This window comes from Portunus trituberculatus, chromosome 9, assembly GCF_017591435.1.
Source record: "Portunus trituberculatus isolate SZX2019 chromosome 9, ASM1759143v1, whole genome shotgun sequence".
Taxonomy (NCBI): Eukaryota; Metazoa; Arthropoda; class Malacostraca; order Decapoda; family Portunidae; genus Portunus; species Portunus trituberculatus.
The window spans coordinates 5285785-5297500 of NC_059263.1; the positions used below are offsets into that span (position 1 = coordinate 5285785).

The 11716-nt window shown below is 38.9% G+C and overlaps 2 long non-coding RNA genes across 2 annotated transcripts in view; one reads left to right on the forward strand and one right to left on the reverse strand.

The window, feature by feature from the left end:
* Nucleotides 1-4092: 4092 nt before the first annotated feature.
* The window catches only part of LOC123501564, a 15622-nt gene continuing 7998 nt past the window's right edge, over nucleotides 4093-11716 (reverse strand). The window contains exons 2-3 of the long non-coding RNA XR_006673666.1: nucleotides 6512-6690; nucleotides 4093-4231 (exon numbers count right to left, since the gene is read on the reverse strand). This is a non-coding gene — a long non-coding RNA (uncharacterized LOC123501564). The remainder of the gene's footprint in view (nucleotides 4232-6511; nucleotides 6691-11716) is intronic.
* The window catches only part of LOC123501565, a 67531-nt gene continuing 59957 nt past the window's right edge, over nucleotides 4143-11716 (forward strand). Inside the window, exons 1-2 of the long non-coding RNA XR_006673667.1 lie at nucleotides 4143-4248; nucleotides 4985-5111. This is a non-coding gene — a long non-coding RNA (uncharacterized LOC123501565). The remainder of the gene's footprint in view (nucleotides 4249-4984; nucleotides 5112-11716) is intronic.

Sequence of the window (11716 nt, forward strand, 5' to 3'; positions counted from 1 at the left end):
AGGGAATCAGCGAAGCCTTAGATCAACATTACGAGATGAAAGGCCGATTTTTATGTGAGTGACGGCGACACAGGTGAGGGACGAGGAGGAGGAGGAGGAGGAGGAGGAGGAGGAGGAGGAGGAAGGGTGGTGGAGACAGGTATAGAGGGAAGGACACGGAAGGAAATAATAGATGTAGAGGGGACTGGTGAGAGAGACAAGGCACAATGAGGGAAAGAAAAAAAAAAAAAGGTGAAGATGAGGATAGGTAAAAGGAAGGGTGAAAGGAATGGATAAAAGAATGAGGGAAAAAAGATGAGAGGAAGAAGAAAATGAATAGGAAGGAGGAGGAGGAGGAGGAGGAGGAGGTGGGGACAGAGAGGGAAGGAAAAAAGCGATGTGGATAAGGGGAAGAAAGAAATAGTGAATAAAGATGAATAAAAGATGAAAGGAAGAAGTAGAAAGATAAGAGAAAAAGGAAATATTAATATAAAGAAGGAGGAGACGAAGGAGATAAAGAGAGAAGGAAAAAGCAAAATAGGTAAGGAAAGGAAAAGAATAGTGAACAGGGAATAAATAAAAGATGAAAGAAGGAAGTAGAAACATAAGAGAAAGAAGAAAATTAATAGGAAGAAGGAAGAGGAGGAGGAGGAGGAGGAGGAGGAGGAGGTGGAGAAGTAGACACAGAGGGAAGGAAAAAGGTGATGTGGATAGGAAGAGAAAAGAAATAGTGAGCAATGAATGAATAAAGGATGAAAGGAGGAGATAGCGAGATAAGAAGAAGAAATATTAAGACGAAAGGATAAAGGAGGAGAAAGAGGAGGAGAAGGAGAAATAGAGGGAAAGAAAAAGGTGAAGTAGGTAAAGGATGGAAAGAAATAGTGAACAAGGAAAGAATAAAAGACGGAAGGAGGAGGTAGAAAGATAAGAGGAGAAATTAAGATGAAAGGATAAAGGAGGAGGAGGAGGAGGAGGAGGAGGAGGAGGAGGAGGAAGAGGATTATGGATAAAGAAGATAAGGGGATGGGAACAGATTGCGCAATGAGTGTGTAATTAGACGCATTGTTCTTCCTCTTTCCTCTCAGCATCATCATCATCAGCATCAGCATCATCATCATCATCATCAAGGCTTCCTCTTCTCTTCTTTTCATTTATATTGTTACTTTTTCTTTCTTCTTTCTCCTTTGCTAAATTGTTCCCTATTTATTCATGGTTTCCTTCTTCCCATTCACTTGACATTCTGCTTTATTATTATTATTATTATTATTATTATTATTATTATTATTATTATTATTATTATTATTATTATTATTATTATTATTGATGGAGGTGGTGGTGGTGATGAGGTTTAAGCAGCAGTAGTAGTAGTAGTAGTAGTAGTAGTAGTAGTAGTAGTAGTAGTAGTAGTAGTAGTAGTAGTGTGTAGTTACAGTAGTGCCGCAGGGTTCTTGTTGTTGTAACAGTACACGCTCTGGAATATAAGCTTAGTGTTCCTGCCCTATCTAGAGGTACAGCAGGTAGTAGTGCCGTGGGCACCTGGGCGAGTAGTAGTGAGCGGTAGTAGTCGAGGACGCCGAGTAGTCGGGGAGGTAGTAGTAGTAGTAGTAGTAGTAGCAGTCAGTAGCCTTCTAGTGGTCAACAGTTGTAATGGGACGGAGTCAGTAGTAGTATGTTATCTGGCAACTGTCAGTACGGTGCCATGTTAAACGAAATGATTCGTGACCGTCTCGTGTGTGGTGTGGATGATGAAGCCATTCAGAGCAGATTACTGGCTGGTAAAGTAACAATAGTCGTAGCAGTAGAAAGAAAAAAAAACAAGAAAAACAAATAGAGCAAGGAAAGAAAGAATAGACAAATAAGAAAGCACAAAAATAAAGATAAATAAATAAATAAAAGAAATAGAAAAAAAACAGAAAAGGAATAGAAAATAAAACAAAACAAAGAAGAGAAGAAAAACACACTTAAAACACCTCACAATATAAAAAAATATATATAAACAATGACAAACGAATAAAAAAAAACGATAAAACAACAACAAAAATACACAAAACGACGAACCAGCAAGTTAAAGTCAAGAGAGAGAGAGAGAGAGAGAGAGAGAGGAGGATAAAAAAATACACAAAACGACGAACCAGCAAGTTAAAGTCAAGAGAGAGAGAGAGAGAGAGAGAGAGGATATAATTATGAAGCCAGTCATGTTGAAATTACTCTCCGCTCTGTAAATTTTCAGTCTAGCTTACCTGTACCAGTGGCGTTACCTGAGGCTGTATTAAGTTGGTGTTAGTATTAAGTTTCATTATTAAAGTCGAGAAACTCCATGGCAATTAGTGGTCGGGGCTGGGAGGGTCTAATTACCGTGTATTTAGAGTAATTATTAGTCAGTATATGTCCGCCAGAATGTTGGTGCTCCTGCCTGCTTGGCCGACGAGAACTCCTGCCCTCATTGTCCTGTTTTTGCTGGGGTTTTTTCTACTTTTCTTCTTCCTTTTTTTTTTTGCGTCTAATTTCACACCCCCTTGTTATATAGTGTCACGGGTGGTGTGTGTGTGTGTGTGTGTGTGTGTGTGTGTGTGAATGTGTGTTGTTGTTTACTTTATTCTCATGTTCTCTTCATTTTCTCTCTCTCTCTCTCTCTCTCTCTCTCTCTCTCTCTCTCTCTCTCTCTCTCTCTCTCTCTCTCTCGTTTAGTTTGTTTGTCTATATTTTCCTTACTTTTTTGTTTTTTTTACTATCTTTATTTCAGTTTTGGATTTTTCTGTGTTTTCCTTGCTCTCTCTCTCTCTCTCTCTCTCTCTCTCTCTCTCTCTCTCTCTCTCTCTCTCTCTCTCTCTCTCTCTCTCTCCCCGCAAACCTCATTTTTCTATCATCTCTTCCCTCCTTGACAATCGTATCGCGTTTCCCTCTCAGTGTATTTCATAGTGTGTTCTTTATCACGTACACAATATCCACATTTCATCATCCTGAGTGACTTTGATGCTTCAGTGAAAATATCGTCAATAATAAGAGTGCAGAATAAAGCTTTAATTACCCCGTCTGACAAGCATGACCCTGTGCATTTTATTGTTGCCATCTCGACATTTTGGCTTTCAACTATGCAACCCAAATTAAGTTAAATGTTAAGTTAATGGATAGATAACTTAATCCCTCTGTCTGTGGTGTTTGTTGATATTTTTTATCTTTTTATTTTTAGGAGAAAGGCAGGAGTTTTGATTGATTTTTTGGACATTATATACATTTATAACCCAATCTTGAAAATGGAAGAAATTGTGACGTCTGGAAAATATGTCACGCGAATGATTAAGAAGAAAATGGTGAAAGATGACAATATTCATTTGACATTTTTAATATTGCAGAAACTCGTTATCTATTATATTAGTGACCTACCTTACTTACCATTTAGGAGCAAAAAGGCAGCAGTTTTGATTAATTTTTCTGACATTACATACATTTAAAACTCAATCTTGAAAATGGGAGAAATTGTGACGCCTGGAAAATATGTCACGCGGATGATTAAGAAGAAAATGGTGAAAAGAGATGCCAATACCCATTAGGCATTTTTTATATTGCAGAAATTCATTACCCATTACATTATTGACCTTATTTGATCATAAACAAGCATTGCAGAACTTCATTATAACCTTATTTACTTACCTACTAATCAAAAGAAAAAAGGCAGCAGTTTTTATTAATATTTGACATTACATACATTTAAAACACAATCTTAAAAAAAAAAAAAGAAATTGTGACGCCTGGAAAATATGTCACGCTGAAGGTTAGAAAAAAAAAATGATGGAAGGAGATGACAATATCCATTAAGCATTTTTAATATTACAGAAACTCATTATCTATTACATTAATGGCCTTATTTGATCATTACAAGCATAATGAATACACTTCCATAATGCCTAACTAATCTACATAGGTGACATATTTTCCTCAACTCGACCTTGTAACTTGAATCCTAAAACACTAACCTCATTGCTCACCATTCATTACATCACCTGACCTAATTAACTATTCGAGTGCGTGAAATACAGGTTATGTCATCTAATTAACACGGTAAGGTTAATTTTTTGCTCTGATTTTCGAAAGGTGCATTAGTCGGTTCCTTAGACAAGATCAAGACCAAGACCAGGAGCGAAGCACGTGTTGTAATCTGTGGCTGTGATGCGTAAGAGTTCTTTATCGCCAGTCATCCGCGGGCACAAGCTTAGGTAGCGCATTTTATTCACATATACGGGAAACTTAACACCTGAAAAGAGTACAAAGGTAAAGAATGACAGGAGAATTATATATACAGAGAGAATTTGGATGTATTCTCTCGCAAGTAGATGTATACAGAGAGAGAAACTTTGCATCTGTTCTCTCGTTAAGTTGAATGTGTACAGAGAGAGAGAGAGAGAGAGAGAGAGTATTTGCATGTATTCTCTCATAAGTAGAATGTATACAGAGATTTTGTATGTATTCTCTCAAGTAGATGTATACAGAGAAAATGTGCTTGTATTCTCTGGTAAGCTGTTTCTCTCTGTGTCTCTCTGTCTCTCCCACACGCCGCACACTTGAATCGAATATTCCTGGAAAGAAAGGAGGTAAAAGTAACAGCCAGGCCCTTTATTCTCCCTTACTTTTATGACTTTTTCCTGTGTGTATATTTTTTTTCTTTTTTTTTTTGTTTATTTATTTTTTGCTTTTTTTTTTATTTCGTTATATGTATCGGATGTACATTTGCTCTCTCTCTCTCTCTCTCTCTCTCTCTCTCTCTCTCTCTCTCTCTCTCTCTCTCTCTCTCTCTTTTTTTTTCTTTAGTGGAGTTTCCATTTATCTACCTTTTATTTCTACTGAATGTTTTGTTTGTGCTCTCTCTCTCTCTCTCTCTCTCTCTCTCTCTCTCTCTCTCTCTCTCTCTCTCTCTCTCTCTCTCTCTCTCTCTCTCCCCACCTGTACTTTTTACTCAACATTTTAACTTTTTCTTATATTCTCTCCCTTTTTTTTCCTATTTTTGCAGTTCCAGGAAGGGGCTTAAGCCAGCACAGGGCGGCACAGTGACTTGTAGCTTTGCCTTACGTGTGGGTGACCTGGACAGCGTTCGAGACTGAATTCGACACATGGTTCGGCTCACGGTTCGACTCAAGGTTTGACACACAGTTCGAATCCTTTTAGTGGCTTGTGCGTAACCCCTTCAGTACCGTGACACATTTTCATATTCATTCTGGTGACTATTTGGTGATTCTATACAGCTTCTCTCTCTCTCTCTCTCTCTCTCTCTCTCTCTCTCTCTCTCTCTCTCTCTCTCTCTCTCTCTCTCTCTCTCTCTCTCTCTCTCTCTCTCTCTCTCTCTCAGGTGTTTCTCTTCCCGCACCTTTACCTGCCTAATCCCTCCCTCCCTCGCCTCCTCCTTCATCTCAAGCCGCCTCTCAGTATTCCCTGTATTGCCTTATGCACTTTTCCACGCCCTTCAAGATGCGATAGAAATGTTTTGGGAAGGAACTGTTTCGCTTATCTTCATCTTACGTGTGTTTGTGTATTTGCTCATGTTATTTGCTTATTCATGGATGGAGATGTGTGTGTGTGTGTGTGTGTGTGTGTGTGTGGGTGGGTGGGTGGGTGGGTTTAAGGTAGCTTGTTTTTCTCTATTATTTTGTTTTGGTTTGGTTTAAATGGTGGGTTTTATTTTTGTTGTTGTTGTTAGGTTAGGTTGGATTAGGTTAGGTTTGGTTAGGTTAAGTTACCAGTGCAATTAATATACACAATACTGAAGGAAAAGAAGGAAAAGATAGGAACGAACTAAACCTAGGTTGCAGGTATGTGTGTAGATAGTTATGGATGTTTATGTATGTATGTATGTATGTATGTATGTATATAATGAGATATCAAAACGCATTAATGTGGATATATATAACGTCTATTCTTCCTTTCTTCATTCATTCATTCATTCTTTTTCATTTATTTTATTTATTCATTTATTTATTGCTTCCTTCCTTCCTTTCTTCATTCATTCATACATTCATATTTTCTATTTATTCCTCCCTCCCACCCTCCCTCCCTCCCTTCTTTCCTCCCTCCCTCCCTCCTTCCCTCCTTCCCTCCCTCCCTACCTTCCTTCCCTCCTTCCCTCCTTCCCTCCTGGTGGTGCCATGGGCGTGTTTATGGGAGTGTCTGGGCCTGGCCTGAGGGAGGTTATGGCAGGGGATTACGCTAATGGTGCTTCAGGAAACTAGGTATACGTGGCCTGGGATTTGGTGATTTACTACAAGGGAGGGAATGTATGGCCTGGAAAACCACGTAGTGTATAGAATTTTATGTATAGTTTTTTTGTACTTTTTAATACTGTGGGTGAGTTTCTTCTTGCTTTTAGTTTAGGTTAGGTTAGGTTAGGAAGTTAAGTTGGTTTCTTTGAGAGAGAGAGAGAGAGAGAGAGAGAGAGAGAGAGAGAGAGAGAGAGAGAGAGAGAGAGAGAGAGACAGACAGACAGACACAAACAGACAGACAGACTACAGGCGAGAGAAAGAGGAAAACACATGGAGGGTCTTACACATATTTCACGCGCCGGATAAACAGACAGCCCAATCATCCGTCGGTGTCGCTCGGATCCGGATGATTATGTGTTCCGGATGAGACAAGGTTGCGTTTATCCCTCCAATAGCGAACCTCCTCTCCGGCAATCGCGTTAATGCTCTGCCGCGAGGCCCAGCGAGGCGCCCCGGGGAAAAACTGTGTGGCAAAACGTATGTGCGTCTGTTTAAACGTTGTGAAATACTACGTCAAGATAATTTGCGCCAGTTTTTTGTTGAAGTAGAAGCAATGTAGATGAAGTTTTGGTAGAGTGGATGTGTTTGAGGAGAGAGAGAGAGAGAGAGAGAGAGAGAGAGAGAGAGAGAGAGAGAGAGAGAGAGAGAGAGAGAGAGAGAGAGATAACAAAGAAATAGAAGAAAAAACGATAAATTTGGGTTAAAAATAAAGGCAAAACCGAGAATACCAGAGAGAGAGAGAGAGAGAGAGAGAGAGAGAGAGAGAGACAGACAGACAGACAGACAGACAGACAGACAGACAGATAGACAGAGACAAACAAAAAAACACACACAAACACACACACACACACACACACACACACACACACACACACACACACACACACACACCTTAATATTTCTCTAACCACACTGCATCACCTCTCACTCTTACCTGTCTGTGTTACCTGGTGCTGAGTGCTGCCTGTCTACCTACCTGTCCGTGGCTCCAGGTGGACAGTGGGAGGAAGGGAGTCAGCACTAGTCAGCAGGTATTAGATAACCCCCTTTTGCCCATAAATTCCCGTGAAAACCCCATATGATGTAAAAAAAAAGATAAGATATGGATGGGAGTAGCAAATGAAAATAGATAGGTTGAGTTATTGATGATTTTTCTTTGTTTTTTCTTTATTTTATATATTTAACCTCTTCAATACCGGGAGACATTTTAACCTAAGATTTGTGTACGATTAGACCATTTTACTGGCATTAGGGAGGGTCTATGAAGGGCAGTCTGAACATTGAGTCTTTACTTTACTTTTATTGATGTTTTAGACTATACGTTCTCATTTTCATGTATTCACCATTCTATAACTTTGCGTGGTAAATGAAAATAGATTAGTGCTTGATGAGTTATTGAGATCCTGTATTTTTTTTTTTTTTTTTTTGCGTTTTTTCTTCATATATTTAAGCTCTTCAATACCTGGACACATTTTTACCTAAGATTTGTGTACGATTAGACCATTTTACTGTCTATGGAGGGCAGAAGATTAATAGGCCAGAGTCTTCACTATTTTAATCCCCCACATGAGTTTCTGAAGCTGTATAAAGTCGACGAATAGTAATCAGAATGTATATGGAAACGCGTCACGGTACTGAAGGGGTTAATACTGTTTGATGGGATTAACACAGCCCACACAGCCATTACCATCTATTGAAGTGGTGTTTTCTTGTACTTGTCCTTTTCTTTCATTTCACTTGTCTTTCTTTTCTTTGTATTTTAACCCCTTGAGTACCGTGACGTGTTTCTATATTTATTCTGCTCGCTATTTGCTGATGTTAGACAGCTTTAGAGACTTATGCGAGGGATTGAAATAGTGAAGACTGTGGCCATTAATCTTCTGACTTCCATAAACTCTTCCTAATGTCAATAAAATGGTCAAACTGTATATACAATCTCAAGGTAAAAATGTGTTCCAGTACTGAAGGGATTAATGTTCCTATGCGCGTTGTGATGTTCTTGTGTTTTGTTTGTTCTTATTTTCTTTTGTGTTTTAATGTTCCTATGCGCGTTGTGATGTTCTTGTGTTTTGTTTGTCTATTTTTTTTGTGTGTGTTTTAATGTTCCTATGTGTTATTATGTTCCTGTGTTTACTGAGATTAACACAGCCACTCCTACATACTGACGTTAACCTGTTAGACTCCGTGTTTCCTTTGTTACTATCTATATGTACGAGTATCTCTCTCTCTCTCTCTCTCTCTCTCTCTCTCTCTCTCTCTCTCTCTCTCTCTCTCTCTCTCTCTCTCTCTCTCTCTCTCTCTCTCTCTCTCTCTCTCTCTCTCTCTCTCTCTCTCTAATCCTGCGTGGGAAGGGATCTATAAGCATTCCTCCCTAGAATAGAGGCTTAGGTTCCGCTCTCCCATGTAACTATGACATGTTTTTTTATTATTATTATTAGTAGTAGTAGTAGCATTAGTAGTAGTAGTAGTAGTAGTAGTAGTAGTAGTAGTAGTAGTAGTAGTAGTAGTAGCGTTAGTATCATTATTTTTTTTTAGACAGTTGTGTTATATAAGTGTTTATAAGTGAGAGAGAGAGAGAGAGAGAGTGATAATGAGGAAAGGTTGGCTAGTTTAGTTTCACTGCCAATGTTCGTTTGACCTTTCTTTTGTTTCACGTTGACCTCCTCTCTCTCTCTCTCTCTCTCTCTCTCTCTCTCTCTCTCTCTCTCTCTCTCTCTCTCTCTCTCCTGTGTCGTAAGATGCTGATTTGTTTAGTCATTAATTCATTTAATCAGTCAGTCAGTCAGTCAGTCAGTCAGTCAGTCTTTCCCTCTCTTCAAATAAACACCACCACCACACACACAAAAAAAAAAAAAAAAAAAAACGCACACACACACACACACACACACACACAGTCATTTACCTTGGCATCATTATGATTATTGTCTCTTATTGTTATTATTGGTATTATTGGCCAGTAAATAATATGCAGATTTTTATCGAGTGCTGACTTATTGTTCTTTATTTAATTCACTCCCCCCCAACCGCCACCAGCACCATGAAGTATGCAAATGAAGCGGCAGTGAGTGTGTGTGTTGTTTATTTTTATTGATCTGGTTAGTGGTGTGCTTATATTTTCACTTCCTTAACTCTTGTATTCTCAAACACCTCTTCTTCACCTCCACTATTTCAGGAATGTTTATCCAACTTTGCAAGGTGTTTTTTATGGTTCTAAAGAGAGAGCGACGAGATTTCCTCACTATTAACTGGGGAAACACTCTTGAAAACCCCGCTAGTCATCCCTGTGGCCTTGGAAAATAGTCATGGTGAGAGGGAAGAGCGATTTTTAAGGTGTTTTTACGGTTCTTGAGGCGAGTAACAAGATTTTTACACTATTAACTGGACAAACGCTCTTGAAATCCCCACTGGTCATCTCTGGCCTTGGAAAATAGTCATGGTGAGAGAGAAGAGCGAGTTTTAAGGTGTTTTATGGTTCCTGAGACAGTGACAAAATTTCTACACTATTAACTGGAGAAACACTCTTGAAAACCCCGCTAATCATTCCTGTGGCCTTGGGAAATAGTCATGGTGAGAGAGAAGAGCGTTTTTAAGATGTTTTTACGGTTCTTGAGGCGAGTGACAAGATTTTTACACTATTAACTGGAGAAACACTCTTGAAAACACCGCTAGTCATCCCTGCGGCCTTGGAAAATAATTGTAGTGAGAGTAAGATGTTTCTGGATACGAACCCTATACTCCCTTTGTTCCAAGTCTTTTTTTTTTTTCTTGTTTTTCGTTGCTTTTATCGTGTGTTCTGTGTGAGGTTTTGGTATTATCTCCATTATTTTTCATGCATGATAGATAAATAGATAGACAGACAGATAGATGGATAGATAGATAAATACATGTACCTATTAACTTACTTTTTTTCTTTAGGTAAGAGAGGAAAAACTGACCAAGGGTAACAAAAGCGATAAAGTAAAAAAAAAAAAAAAAAACGGCCCACTGAGGTGCCAGTTCCCGTAAAGGATCCGAAAACCAAAAGGAATAGGATTAATGTCTTGAAACCTCCCTCTGCGATTAAATCTTTTTGATATTACTATTTCTCTTTATTTTTGGGCATAGATAGATAGATAGCTAGACAGATAGATAGATTGATAGCCAGACAGACAGACAGACAGATAGACAGATAGACACAGACAAACAGATAGATAGATAGACAAATAGATAGATAGATTGATATACTAGTTGGCTAATTGACAGATAAACGTAGTTAGAAAGATAAAAGGGAGAAATAGACTAACATATTAAAATAGACAAATGAATTGCTAGATAGACAGATAGATGGAGAATGCAGGATCCTTTCTAATGAGTTCTGATCGCCCTTCAGTGTCTTTAGCTCTTAATTGAATTACTCGCTTCCTTGTCCTGGTGAAGCAAATTCTTAGGTGAAAATGATTACTCTCTCTCTCTCTCTCTCTCTCTCTCTCTCTCTCTCTCTCTCTCTCTCTCTCTCTCTCTCTCTCTCTCTCTCTCTCTCTCTCTCTCTCTCTCTCTCTGTGTGTGTGTGTGTGTGTGTGTGTGTGTGTGTGTGTGTGTGTGTGTGTGTGTGTGTGCGTGCGTGTGTGTGTTAATAGATGGTGTCCATAAAAATAAAGACTGACGGTGAAATATTAATTGTTTGTAGTGATATGTTTGTATTTCGATTTATGATTTATGAATGAGTGCGTGCGTGTGTGTGTGAGTGAGTGAGTGAGTGAGTGATGGATGGTTAGTTTTCATTGCAGCTTCCTGATGCTTCCTCTTTCACTCACACACACACACACACACACACACACACACACACACACACACACACACACACACACACACACACACACACACACACACACACACACACACACACACACACACACACACACACACACACACACACACACACACACACACACACACACACACACACACACCATTGACGTAAGCAATGAGTCAGGTATAAGTTAATTAGTTGGTTAATTAGTATGTTAGTTACCTGTGTGTGTGTGTGTGTGTGTGTGTGTGTGTGTGTGTGTGTGTGTGTGTGTGTTTATTTTTTCATGGTATTTTTTTCCTTTGCTTGTCTAATATTTTTCCCCCGAGTAATCACGTCATCAGTAGATTAGTTGATTACATGTTTTTATTGTTGTTGTTGTTGTTGTTGTTGTTGTTGTTGTTGTTGTTGTTGTTGGTGGTGGTGGTGTTGTTCAATTTTCTTCGTTCTCTCCCCTCCTTGTTAATCTAGCTAATGGAAATATTTTTGGCTGTCACATTTTTTTTTAGATGAATTAACCATAATGCAACATTCACATCCTAATTGAAGGGTGACAGTGACCCATAGAAACGTGACTCAGCGTAAAGCAACACGGAATAAAGTGAAAAGTCGGTCGCTAATGAAAGAAAAAAAAGAAAGTTACCGAAGTTGTTTATTGAGTATAGATATATTGGATGAATACCGACACACACACACACAC